General features: G+C 37.4%; 1 pseudogene across 1 annotated transcript; it reads left to right on the top strand.

Annotated features, from left to right (window-relative positions):
- Nucleotides 1-11,170: 11,170 nt before the first annotated feature.
- Nucleotides 11,171-11,833, top strand: LOC308279476 (peptidyl-prolyl cis-trans isomerase FKBP3-like; annotated as a pseudogene). The gene has a single exon. The product of its transcript is annotated as a peptidyl-prolyl cis-trans isomerase FKBP3-like (transcript).
- The last annotated feature ends 2,914 nt before the right edge of the window (nt 11,834-14,747 follow it).

Here is a 14,747-nt window from a genome sequence, read left to right on the forward strand (position 1 = left end):
GTATGGATGTTCAACATATAATCAATGACATCTACTGACTGGCTACCAGCCAAGAGTGAAACACAATGCAAATGTGCTCTATGCATCTTAAAGCTATGGAATATGAAGAACAGATAAACGAAGAGAAGCGCAAAGTGTGTGCCAGGTGCTTAGTATTCATCATACAGCATCAGCAGCAAGCGTCAGCATTGAGGCAATTCTATTTTCAGATGCCGCTAAATAAATTCATCTCTTTGCTCTGGTATGACAGTAACAGTAATAAATTATTCTGACTTATTAAGATAAGACTCAACCTCTTCAGTGTTCTCTGAAACAGAAAATACTGACCAAAATGGGGGGGGGGCATAACTGCATTAGAAATTCCTGAATAAACTGCATTTTAGAAAGACTGGCCTGCTGGGCATGGTGGCACACACTTGTAATCCCTGCGCTTGGGAGGCAGAGACACGAGGATCATGCAGGTTCAAAGCCAGCCTTGCTGGCTTAAGAGACCCTCTTTCCAAATTTAAAAAATATATAAAAATAGGTATCTGGGAGTGTAGCCCAAAGGTAGAAGGGTTTCCAGAAACACCAGTACCACCAAAAAAAGAAAAAAAATGAAAGACTGGCCTACTTTAGATGGCAAAGGCCATGAAGTAAATCCAGGGATTTTTATGAATTAATGATAATTAACAATAACAAATGTCTCCTAGAGGTTTAGTGCCAAAGTCATATTTTGCCATGGGGTTTAACCTTTCCCATATTATTTTATCTAAAGAATTCACTCAATTTAATTAGGACAGGTCAGGCCTGCTCAGAAATAATGTAGTAGAAAGTACTGTAGCAGGAGGTTCTAAATTAAACCCAATCACTAATTATGTCAGCCAAATCATTTCTCTTTTCATTAATGGGGACATATACAAGACTAATGTCTTTTCAACTGGAAAAAGACATCTGATAGCTTTTATAGGTCTTATAATCAATCATGCAGACACTGTACTTACCACAACCATAACAAGAAAACAATCTACCAACAGGAATAATAAGAAAAAAATCAAGAGTTTTCCTATTGTTAGAACAGAAAACCTGAGTCCTTAGAGAGCAATTTGTTGCCTCTGAACAGTTTTCTTTTGGCAAGATTGATTCAAAGTGAAACAAATGTTTCCCACAGTTTTACTATTGTTTTCTTTTGTTATTATTGTTAAACCAGGTTGATTTGGTTATCCATGAACCATATACTAATACTTTGGATATATCTTGTCTAAAATTTCATTCCAAACATTCTCTGTAAATAACAAGTAAAATTACATTTATATAGAATATATAAGTTATTTCTGAAAATCTGTACTTCTGAAGCAAATTATAAAAGTTGTTGGTTATTTGGGAGGAGGAAGCAAATGGTGAATGTGGGATGCAGCACATCTCAGTAGCTATAATAAACAAAAATCAACTAACAAGGAGGCAGCTCCTTGCCAGGCATGGAGCTTGAGAAGCTGAGACAGGAGGATTGCACAGGTTGGAAGCCAAGCTTCAGCTATTTAGTGAGGCTCTCAGCAACTTAGCGAGACCCTGTTTCCAAATAAAAATATAAAATAGGTCTTGGAGTGTAACACAAAGGTAGAAAGCCCTTGGGTTCCATCTCCAGTACCAAAAGTAACAAAAAAAAAAGAAGGCAGCTCCTTGACAAGAAAAACAAAGCAATGAAGATACTTACAAATGAAAACATAAAAAAGGGAAACACAGTGGAAGAATATTCCAAAGTCACATCATGAGATTTGTAGCAATGAACCCGAGCATACTAATGACATGGTGTAGTGGCTGGTGCCAACTCGGACCACCAGCCCAAACCCTGACTGTCAGCTCCACAGGCCCAAGAAATTTCAGCAAGTAAATAAAAAACTTGAAGTGCAGAAAGTGGTGGCAGAGCTCCAACATCTTAAGTGACCAGAGCCATGCTTCATGGATAGAGAAAAAGATCTAAAAGCTGGTGTTCACACCAGAAGCTGGCACCTGAAGCAGTGTACTGTGTCCTCTAGAGATCTGGCCCTCAGGACAGTAAGGTAACTGTGTTGTGTTACTCAACAGACAACTTCTCAGAGCAGCCTCAAGGACCCCAGCAGGCTAAGATCTGGCGGCCCACCCCTGAGGTGGATGGGTTAGAACATACAGAGACACAGGAAGTACTCATAGTACCCAGAGCTCAGTCCTGGCACAGGGTCAGAGAGGCTCACTCCAAGATTACACTGGACACCCTCCACTGGAACAGGTAGGGAGGTACAGGCCCAGGGCTGGAAGGCACAGAGCCCAGGGTCGGAAGGTACACAGCCTAGTTCTGGAGGGAGCAGAGCCCAGGGCCAGAAGGCACAAAGCCAAAGGCCTGAATGCACAGAGCCCAGGCCTGAAAAGTACAGAGCTGAGGGCCTGAGATTGCAGAGTCCAGGGCCAGAGAATGGGGAGGCAAGGGTCAGAGATCATAGAGACCAGGAAAGAGAGCACGCAGAACCAAGGATGGAGAGCAAGTTACACAGGGGTAGAGAGAGTGGAGACCAAGGACATAAGGCACAAAACCCAGGGCCAGAAAGTGCAGAGCCCAGGGCCAGAGAGCATGGAGCCCAGGGCAAGAAAGTGCAGAACTATGTGCATAAACAGAACTAAATTACTATGAAAACAGCCAACCTGAGCCTTGAACACAAAGCAGTCAGAGGCGAGAGAGGCACAGACACTCATAAAGTGGGTCCAAAAGCAAATGAGAGATATTGGAACATGCTCTAGAACCTACTACAGTAAACAGACATTATGTGGGCCCTGTACATCCAAATTAGCAGTATTATTTTGTTTTGTTTTTCTGATTGGTGTTTTGCCTTTGATTTAGTCTTGTTTTTGTTTGCATGTTTGTCCCCCCCCCCAACTCTTTTTACAAGCTTTCTCTCTCTATCCTATCTACTGTCCTCTCAAAACTTTTTTTCCCTTACTATATCTCCTTGTTTTATATTCAGGATATTTCATAATTCCATATTTAAATACTCTATATCAACTACAAGAATCCTACTATATCACCATCTCTCATTCTAAACCAGACAATACATTAGCATACTTAAATTCTTACTCAATTTAATCATATTCTTTACTTTATTTTATGCCTCTACCCATCACTCAGGTTCTCCCAACTCACCTAACCCTCACCATTGAAATAAACACTACTTACCCATGCAAGAACATGCAGAGAACTCTAAATCCCTACTTCTAAGATTGGTTCAGACAGGTTATCCACAGACTCATGTATAAAAAGAAAGATGCCAAGACAACAGAAGGACAAACCTGAGAATTCTGAAAATATGAGAATGAAGAACAGTGAGAAAATAAGAAAAATCACAAATACTAACCTATAAGAAATGCAAGAAGGAGAATTCAGAATCCTGGTCTTCAATATGATGAAAAGCCTCACAGTAAGTATACATGAAATGAAAGAAGAAATTGAGATGATAAAAAGCATTGAAGAAGGAATAGAGGCGAGTTCACGAGATGGCTCCAGACCAATGCACTCAACTGCCTACCAGGCTCCAAAGAGGAGCGGCAGACAGCAAGCCAAGGTGATCCGCTGCGGAACAGCTGGGTGGAATTCGGCAGATTTTTCTGCACAGGGAACATCTAAAGCTCAGCACACCCTGCAGGGACTCAGAGCAGAGCTCAAAACCAGAGAAGAAATACGCCAGCCTCACGGCTGAGGGCATGGCAGCGGCGCCATATTGCCACCAGCGGCAGCAGCAGCAAATTCACCGAGTCCACTATAGTTCCACCAGCACACTCAACAACAGTGAGTCAAATTGTGGCCCCATAGAGGAAAAATCCCAGTACTGCATTCCCAGGGACTTGACCCAGTGGGGGAGTGGAAGTGGCAGAGATATCACACCATAGAAGAATGCCCAACCTGGCACTCCCCATGGTCTAAAGCAGCCTAGATTGACTCCATGGGTCTGAGATTCTGTGATACAACCCAGTAAAGGAGTAGTGGGGACTGAGATACCACAGACTCGAGATCCAGAGCACCTTAAGTGAAGTTGTAGTGACCCAAGGGAAGAACCCAGAGAAGGCACAAACTTCCGAAATCATGGGAAAGAGGAATAACAATGGAGCAATGAATGCCCACAATCCCACAACATCAGAACCTGATAAAAAGAAAATCAGAGATTTCTAGAGAATCAAATCAGGAAAATAACTGTAGAAATAATAGAGTTGTTTAGAAAAGAATTCAGAGAGAGCCAAAAAAGAGATAAAGGATGCAATTAATGAAGTAAAGGCCTCAATTCAAACTACAAACAACCGATTAGACCACATGGAGAATAGAATCTCGCTCATAGAAGATGACCACTCCAAAAATGAATGCATAGTTTCTAATTTAGAAAAAAAATCAGACAGCAGGAATCTGACATTGAAGAAATATGGGCCCATTTTAAGAGAGCTAACCTAAGAATAATTGGAATAGAGGAGGGAAAAGAAGGTGAAATCAAAGGGATCAACAATCTCTTCAAGGAAGTAATAGCAGAAAATTTTCCAAACATAGAGCAAGAGGTCAATACACAGGTCCAGGAAACTTATAGGACCCCCTTTAGACAGGATGGGAGAAGAGGATCCCCACGCCACATAATTGTCAAAATGACCAATGTGGAAGCCAAGCAGAGAATCTTAAAGGCAACAAAAACAAAGGGCCAAGTGACATTCAGAGGCAAACCAATTACAATCACTCCAGACTTCCAAAACCAAGTCATGAGAGCCAGAAGGGCTTGGAATAACATATTCCAAACTCTGAAAGAAAACAATTTCCAGACAAAAATTTCCTACCCAGCAAAACTTTCTATCAAATTAGATGGGGAAATAAGATGCTTCCATGACAAACAGAAACTGAAGGAATTTATGTCTTCAAAACCAGCACTAGAGAAAATACTCAAAGAGATTAACTACAAAGAAGAAATAGATAACACACACCAGAACCAGAGAAACAAGATTTTCCATCCAAAAGACAACTAAGATTGGTTATCTGTGGAAATTCATTATTTATGTTAGTCTTTTATATATCTCTAAATTGTATTGTTGTTTGTTTTATTGTTGCTAATTTTTAGGATTTCTGGTTGGAATATTAATATACCTTCAGATATAGCATTTGGAAATATTTTATCCCATTCTATCAGTAACTTTTTAACTCTGTTTACATTGTCATTGGATATACAATATTTTTTATTTTTTAGGGAGTTTATTTACCCTTCTGTTGCCTGTGCCATTGAAATCATATCCAATGACTCACTGCCAATTTCAGTGTTGTGAGGTTTTATGACCCAGATTTTCTTCTAAAAGTTTATAGTCTTAAGATTTATATTTAGGTCTTTTATCTATTTTGAGTTAATATTTGTATGTGGGATTAGGTAAGGGTCCAATTTTATTATTTTTAATGTAATTATTATTTTTCAACAATATTTAGTTAAAAGATTATTATTTCCTCCACCAAATGTTCATGGAAACCTTGTCAAAAATAATTTGACATTATATGGAAGAATTAATCTCTAGGCTTTTATTTAACTCCAATGGTTTATATATCTGCCTTTATAGCACTACTACAATGTTTCAATTATTGTAGCTTTATAAGGTTTGAAATCAGAAAATATACATCTTCTAGTTTTGTTCTTTTTCAAGATCGTTTTGAATATCTAGAGTCCATATAGATTTTTTCTGAAAAATAAATAAATAAATGTATGATAGTTTCACCTAAAAAAAAAGAAAAAATATTCTCTGGTAAGAAAGAAAGCAAAAAGAAATATTGAAATGTTATCTTTAAATCATGAAAAGCTTGGTATCAGACAAATTAAACTGTTATGTGAGATTATCATTGTTAATTTTGGATAAATTGCTATAATACTAGATGTCAACCACTAAGCCAAGCATGGGAAGGAGAGATGGAGAGGAAACAGGGTGGGGATTGGATAGGGGCTAACTGGGCAATGTGTGCATGTATGTCTACAAAAGTATTTTTTATCCCATTATGATATATGAATACAGTGTACCAATAAAAATAAAGAAAGAAAGAAAAAGAAAAAGAAAATAAATAAATAAAAGGACATAGCCTGAAAGTAGAATGCCCCTGGGTTCAGGCAAGCTCCTGATGTACCAAAAAGGAAGGAAGGAAGGAAGGAAGGAAGGTTACCAAATGTTTGCATTACTGTATTAGCTTTCTATTACTATAACATAACACCTGAGACAATATACTTATAAAGAGAAAATGTTAATTTTTTCCACTGTTTGGGGAGTCTCAGTCCATAAATAATTGGCCTCATTGCTTTTGGGCCTGTGTCAAGGCAGTACATATTGGTGGGAATGTGTGGCACAACAAAATAACCCACCTTATCATTCAAGAATCCAAATAGTAATAAAAGGAGGTTCTCCTCCTAAAGATTCTACCACATCCCAATAACACCACTCTGGGAACCAAGCCTTTCATCTATGGACCTTCTGCATGCATTCAATATCCAAACTATAGCAAGTATATTATCAAGGCAATTATTAAATATTTTGTTTATAACTGAGCTTCCAGGTTTACTTCAATCTAAATACAGTGCCATCAAGACAAAGGTATTTTCACTATTTCCTTCCCGGATCTCTTTCATACAAAAGATTGGCACCTTGACATGACAATAATTAGGGAGATGGGTGTCACTTCTCAGATCAGCCTCTAAAGTTCACAGTGTCATTGGGTAAGCAACTGAATCTCTTTGTGAATTATTTTCATTTTTTCAAACATGTTTATCTGGAATCTAGTCCTGACTTAAAATGATACTGAAATAATAAATGAGCAAATTATTTTTCCTGCCTATGACTAAAATTGCCTAGGACAGTTGTAGCAAATCCATTTTATGACTGCTTTAAACATCTCATTATAAGATGTTGAAATCAATGTGATAGAGACACTTTATTAGAAAAAATGAGCAGAGGATGCACAAAGGCAATTCATAGAAAAAGAAATACAAGTAGCCAATAAGCATTTGGCAAAGTAAAAACATTGAAGGTAATTAAAGAATGTAAATAAAAATGAAACATTTTCTTTTGATTGGTAAAAATTTAAAACGTGTATAATGCCCATTGTGTCAAGGTGTCAAGAGATCCCAGAAACAGACTTTCTCCTATAAACTGTTTAGCCTATGTGTGTGTGTGTGTGTGTGTGTGTGTGTGTGTGTGTGTGTGTGTGTAAACTCTTTTAGTCAGTCTGGCTATGTATTTCAAAGTTCTTCCAAATATGCACACTATTTGTCCCAATGTTTTTGCTTCTAGGAATTAACTGTCAGGAAATTATCAGAAATGGCACAGAGACTTAGCCACGAGGAGATTAACCACATAATTATTTATAATAGAAAGAAACATGCCAACAATTTGTGTTTCCAAGAATTAAAGAGTTGGTGAAATTATATCGTGGTATGTCCACAATGGAACATTTTGCAGCCACTAACATTTTTCTAGAGAACTATAATGACATGAAAAAATGAACATAATTATAGCATTAAATGAGAAAACATCATGTAGTATTATCTCATTTGATTAAAAATTATAGTTATGTATGTACGTATGTACATATGTGTACATGAGTGTATATGTGCATAACTCTTGGTTGCTCATGTTTTATCCCTCAATGAGGCATGGTCTAGAATTTAGGTCCCCAATGTATATATAATGAAAAGTGGTGGAACCCTTAAGAGGTGGGGCCCTAACAGAAGGTTATGTTGGTCCTACCTTCAAGAATGAATTAAACACCGGGTTTTGGAATTGGGCCAGGCCTCACATGAGTGTATTCACTTCTGTGAAAGTGGGTTGTTATAAAAGTAGGAGCCCAGCTTCTCCCCAGTCTTTCCTTTCTTGCCATTGAGCTCTCTTGCAAACACTCCTACCACATGATGCCATCCATTATACTTTGACACAGTAAGGGAACCCTCACCACACACTGCCATCATGCTGTTGAACTTTCTAGCAACTAGAATTGTGAGCTAAATAAACCTATTTTTTCTATTTCTTATCCAGCTTCATGTATTTGTTACAGGAACACAAAACGAACTGAGACGCAAATACACTTATGTGTACACATACACACATGCATACACACACATGCACACACACAATATACAACATATATATATATATATATATATATATATATATATATATATATATATAGTGAAACCCAGAAATATGAATCATGCTAATGATTATAGGATTGCAAGTATTTTTTACTTGTGGGGAGCCATTAAGGTCTTCCCCTTATCTTTACTAAAAGATTACTTCTGACTGTCCTTCTGCCCAGAGTTTTGGGGTCATGGAGATTTCAAAGTAATTAAGACTCTCTCAGAACTAATGATTCTATTGTTCTGTCTGAGCTAAGATTACGTTTGTGTTGTTTGTGTTGCACCAGGTTATTATTTGACCTGCCTGGTCTTTGGACTTGTCTTTCTCATATTATGGGGTAACCTGAAGCTAGAATGTGTATAAATAACTACAAGAAAATAAACCTGGTGATCGGCCATTAGAGATACCATCTCAGGAGAGGACTGGTGAACCTTCCATGTTAGAATTAAATATTATTTGAATTAAATTATTAGCGTTATATTCTTTCATCCTCACTCCTCTCTTGGGAACCCATACCTTTGCTGGCTGACTCCAGCATTTACTATCTTCTTTTTGCTAATCTGTATGTTATATTTAATATAATAAACATTATCATATTTTAAAGACTAATTTTAAATAAATATTAGATGTGTAGTAAGTACTTATTTAAAATGACTTTGCAGTCAGGCATGGTATTACACACCTCTAATCTTAGTACTTGAGAGGCTGAGATAGGAGAATCACAAGTTTGAAAGTAGCTTGTGCAACTTATTGAGATCCTGTTTCAAAAAAAAAAGCTGGGGATGAATTTCAGTGATATAATGCCCCTGGCTTAAATCCCCTGTATCACAAAAAATGACTGTGTATTTATGTATGTGTACACGGTACTAGGGAATGGACCCAGGGGCATTCTACTTCCAAGCTATATCTCAGTTCTTTTTTAAAAAAACAAATTTGATACAGAGTCCTGCTAAATTACTGAGGCTGTCTTCAAACTTAAAAATCTCTTCTTTCAGCCTCCCAAGTACTAAGATTATAGGCATGCACCACCTGTTTCTGAAAAGAGACCTGGCACAGCACTTATTTCTGAAAAGATATTAACAAAAATTTCTGGTTTAGGTTGAGGTTTTATGAGTTTTGTTTTTATCAAAGGCAGGCAGTTTACTTTCAGCACTAGAGGATAGAGCCAAGTGATAGTTAAATTGTCTTTCAAGCCAGCCATCTAGAATGCAGTGGGTCAGGGCATGTGGGACCAGACCAGTGTGGTAAAGCAAGGGAGGTCACAAGAGCAGTAGGGCCACAGGGAACTGCGGGCAGGATTCAGTGCAATGAAGAGGCTCCCACGGATTCAGAGTTAACAGACTAAAGGCAATACATCAGCAGGGAGCCTGAACAAAGCAAGTTTTTATACAGGCAAAATGAACTGAAATATACAGGGAGAGGCAAAGTCTGTGTTTGAAGGAGGGATGAAGATGAAGGCTTCAAATCAACCAAGAAAGAAGAACTAATGAACAGAGACCAGTCTGAAAGAACAGGGACAGTAGCTCAGAATGCAGCAGAGGAGAGTATGAATGCTGAGGCTTTCTGTGCTGGTATTTGAGCTGCAAAACAATACCCTTCCCAGCCCCATGCAGAAACAGAACATGATTGCTAGAGGTGGACTCCTTATCTGAAGAATGTAGCACTCAGTAACATATGTAATTGAAGTAGTTCCTGCATAAGCAAATGCATGGCATCTTTCTATCATTGCCCACCTGTACTGGACTAGCTGAAGTATGGGCTGAACTGAGGATGGAGAGAAGTAGAACAGACAAAAAGCCTAGAGTGTTATAGGAGATATTACAGATTTCCCCAAAGACCATAGGTTTAGGATTCTGCTATATAATGTGTCCCTTTCCATTTACTTACACTCTTTAAGAAAAATGCTAATCTTATAGAACATCAGAGCTAGAACTAGACTGAAGGATCGTTTAGCCCAATCCCCCTTAAATTATAAAGGAAGAAATTAAGGTAAAGAGAAAGTAAGGAATGTACTTAAAACTTCATTAAGAGAAAAAAAGGGAGAAAATAAACAAGTTATTTCAAAAGTCTCATGTCCTATATTGTAATACTCGATGTTAATTGGCTAAGTTTAAGATTACTCCACAAATTCTTGTGCTTGTACCAAATGTAATAGCAAAAGTAACTCCACTTTGTTTCTTTCAGCCATTCTAAACTATTTCACTTACCGCCCCCTCCCTTTCTTTCCCACCCCACAAAAGTAAATTGTGCTGCTCAAGGTTGGGACATTAAGCTCTTGCCAATAAGATATAGATAACTGCCAGTTCTGCTTCTGCAAGATGGCTTGCTTGCTCTGGCTCATCTCAAGGCCACCTGTGTGTGGTATTTTTTCTCTCTCTTATTCCTCCCTTATATAAGACCCTCTCCCTGGCAGACGGAGTGCCCCTCCAGTCAGATTTCTAGACTGAGGGTACGGTTGCTGGCCAGTTAATAAAGCCTTCAATTGGCACATTCCCTTGTACTATTGAGTCTCTCATTTCTCACTAACCCTGCATACAACAATATTCACGGGCAAAAGTCAGTTTTAATTATTTTGAGTGAGAAATCAAGGTTGATACATTAAAATTAACATTTTGCAGTATTCTTTCTATTACTAAATAATTAAAACATAGAGCCAGGCATGGTGGTACACACCTATAATCCTCCCAGTACTTGGGAGGCTTAAATAGGAGGATCTCAGGTTTGCAGCCAGCCTCAGCAACTTAGCAACACTGTTTAAAAATAAACTGGTCGTGGTGAATCATGCTTGTAATCCCAGCATTTGGGAGGTGGAGACTGGAGGATTTCGGTTCAGAAACAGCCACAGCTACTTGGTAAGGCCCTTCACAACTCAGTGAGACCCTGTTTCAAAAAATTAAGAAAAAGAGACTAAAAACTAGGGCTGAGGGTGTAGCTTGGGGGTGCAGTGCCCCTGGGTTCCATACCTAGTAACAAATAAATTAAATAATTAATTAATAAGCAAAATATATCAGTAAAGCAGAGGCTTAGTGGGAATATGGTGGCAGCCATTCCGCCACAGGCATGACTGTGAAACAGCTGTGCAGTGAGAAGCTGCCTGTAGGACATTATCAAGTTTCTGCAGGACCATGGTTCAGATTTGTTCCTTGCAGAGCACGAATTATTAGAAAACATTAAGAATGTAGCCAAGACAGCTAATAAGGACCATTTGGTTACAGCCTATAATCATCTTTTTTAAAGTAAACATTTTAAGTGTACTGAAAGTGTAATTAAGTGTCTGAACAAGTAAAAAAATGTGAAGCTTAATGAACATAAACCCAAAGAAACCAAGTCTAAAGAGACTCTGGAGAAGGGTCCACCAAAATACACAAAGTCTATTCTAAAAAAGTAAGATAAAATGAACTTTCCCAAGAAGGGAGATGTTGTTCACTGCTGGTATACAAGAACATTTCAAATGGGATGGTTTTTTATACTAATATTCAAACGAGTTGAAAGAAGAATGAAAAATGTCAAGCCTTTAAGCTTTAAGGTTGGAGGAGGCAATGTTATTAGAGGATGGGAGGAAGTACTCCTGACTATAAGGGAAAAAAGCTGGAATGGAGATTGAACCAGAGTAGGCTTTTGAAAAGAAAAGCCTGATACCAAAATTCCACCAAATGCAAAACTTATTTTTGAAGTAGATTTAGTAAATGTTGATTGAAATACCAATGCTTCAGATCTGTAGATATCAGCAACAATGATAAAAACATGGCTTTGAAATTTACTTAGAGATTGTGGCTATTATAAGAGTCAACTGGAAAATTCAAGGAGTTAAAATCTGTTTATTTGATCCCAAATTTTGAGAAATGTAACTCTTAGCTGTGAAATATTGGCTAAGAAGAACTGTTTGTCCTTTTACCTCATGTTATAAACTTAAAGGCTCAATAAAAATGCATATATTGTTAAAAATAAAAATAAAATAAGGCTGGGGATGTGGCACAGAGGAAGAAATCTCCTGGGTTCAATCCCTAGTATCACAGACACAAGCACAAAAATAAATAAAACACAGAATAGGGCAGAAGAAAACATACCAGAAAATAATGTACCCACCACCCAAATCTAACATATTTTAATACTCTACTAGTTTTTTCTAGACTTTTTAAAAAATAAATATTTATTTATATAGTTGAAATATTTCATTTTGTGATTTACCAATCATACTCTCTTTCCTATCTGAACCTTTAAGAAGGTGCCATGTTCTTAAATAGGTGTAACTTTATGCTTTTCTTCTTCCTATATGTTTGGCATATTTATCATTTTATATGGTTTAAAACTTAATATGAAAAAGGTTTCAAATAATGCATAACATCCTGCAGCTTGCTGTCTACACTCAATTTTTGTGACATTTTGATATATACAGGTCAAGCTCACTTTATTTACCCATTCTTCAACTGAGAGAAATTTAGTGCATTCTAATTTCACACACAACGCTGTCATAAATATTCTTATAAATGTCTCCTTGTATAAATTCAGAAGAATTTCTCTAGTGCATACACATAAAATCAGAATGTGCTGGGGGGCATGGTAGTGCATACCTGAAACCCGAGTAATTGGGAGGCTGAGACAGGAGGATCAGTCTCAGTTTTAGATCAGTTTGAGCACCCCAGCAATACCCTTAGCAACTGAGCAGAACCCTGTTTTAAAGTTTTTTTTTATAAAAGGCTGGGAGTATAGCACAGAAATATAATGTCCCTAGGTTCATTCCCTAGAAATAAACAGGCTATATCCCTCCTTCAGTTCTGCTTTTATTTCCTTCATTACTGTTTTTTTATTTTTATTTTATTTATTTATTTATTTATTTATTTATTTATTTATTTATTTATTTATTTATTTTGGTGGTACTGGGGTTCCTGGAAGCCCTTCTACCTCCGGGCTACACTCACAGACCTATTTTTTATACTTTTTATTTGGAAACAGGGTCTCCTAAGCCAGCATGTGTGGCTGGCTTCGAACCTGTGTGATCCTCCTGTCTCCGCCTCCCAAGCATGGGGATTACAAGCTGTGCCACCACGCCCGGCCCATTTACTGTTTTTTTTTTTTTATCTGTATAGTTTGATAATTTTATGCATACATTTTTACTACATTTTTCTTTCTTTTAGGTACTGGGGATGAAACACAGGTGCATTCTACCTCTGATGTATACCTCCAGCCTTATTTTTTATTCTTTATTTTGAAACAGGGTCTCACTGAGCTGCAGAGGGCCTAAGTAGCTGAGGCTGTCTGCGAACCACAATCCACTATATTTTTCTAAATTTAATTTCTTGTATGTAAATATGCCTATCATTCATTGCCAGGCATGGTGGCGCATGCTTATAATCCCTGCACTTGGGAGGCGGAGACAGGATGGCACAGGTTCAAAGCCAGCCGTGCTGGCTTAAGAGACCCTGTTTCCAAAAAAATATATATAAAAAATAGGTCTGGGAGTGTAGCCTGGAGGTAGAAGGGCATTAAGGAACCCCAGTACCACCAAAAAAATAAAATAAAATAAAAAATAAATATGCCTATCATTCAATATGCATCAAAATCCCAACTTCAAATTATACTACAGAGCAATAGTAGTTAAACAGCCTGGTATTGGCATAACAACAGATTTATGTTATTTTTTATTTGATCAATGCATTTAATGATGAATTCATTTCTTAATTATTTATTTTATTTGCGACCTTTCTTAGACTTAACTTTAAAGAGAAACCATATATGAACAAATAAGAAAATCTAACTGATAAGAATGAGAGAAGGGGAGAGTAAAATTCCCTAATGTACATGATGTACATTCACATACATATCAAAGTCAATCACTAAGCCAAACATGAGAATGGGGGAAGGGAAGGGAATGTGGTGGGAATTAGGAAAGGTATAAATGGTATAAAATTAGAACAAAACTGGCCATCCACACTATGTAAAGCTTCTATATTCTGTGGGTGATACTGAGGATTGAATGCAATGGTACTATGGGTATTATACCCCTGAGCTACACACCCTGCTTTTATAAATTTAATTTTGAAACATGATTTTGTTATGTTTTCCAGAATAGCCTCAAACTTGCCATCCTATCTCTGCCTCCAAAGTACTGGGATTACAAGTATTTGCCACCTTGCCTAACTTTAAAGCCTCTTTTAAGATAGCCTCAGTCAGTCGGGTGTAGTGGTGTATGCTTGTATTCCCAGCTAAGAGAGGCTAACAAAGAACTATAAACTGCTAAATGGCTAAAGGCATGCTGCTATAATCACAGAGTCCATTTACAAAAAATAGAATTTTAGTTCAAGTCACTTAATGATGTCTCTGTCTAATCATTAGTTGGACACTAGGATAACTGAACAGAAATTTTAATGACCATATGACAAAGAATACAGTCTACAGAATAGGTCCAGGCAAGTCACCAGATAAATAAACAACACAACAAATGGCAAAAATAAGCAATACTGGGCAGTGCCCCATTTCCAGATTTACCATGCTATAGTTTTAAATGTCCATTTTCTGAAATAAAACGTTCACAAGACAGGACAAGAAAGAAGATGTTATAGCCTATAGGTGTAAAAAGAACCAAGCCATAGAAATAGTTTCTGAGGAATCTC

The sequence above is a fragment of the Muscardinus avellanarius genome, assembly GCF_963383645.1.
Source record: "Muscardinus avellanarius genome assembly, chromosome: X".
In the NCBI taxonomy this organism is placed as follows: Eukaryota; Metazoa; Chordata; class Mammalia; order Rodentia; family Gliridae; genus Muscardinus; species Muscardinus avellanarius.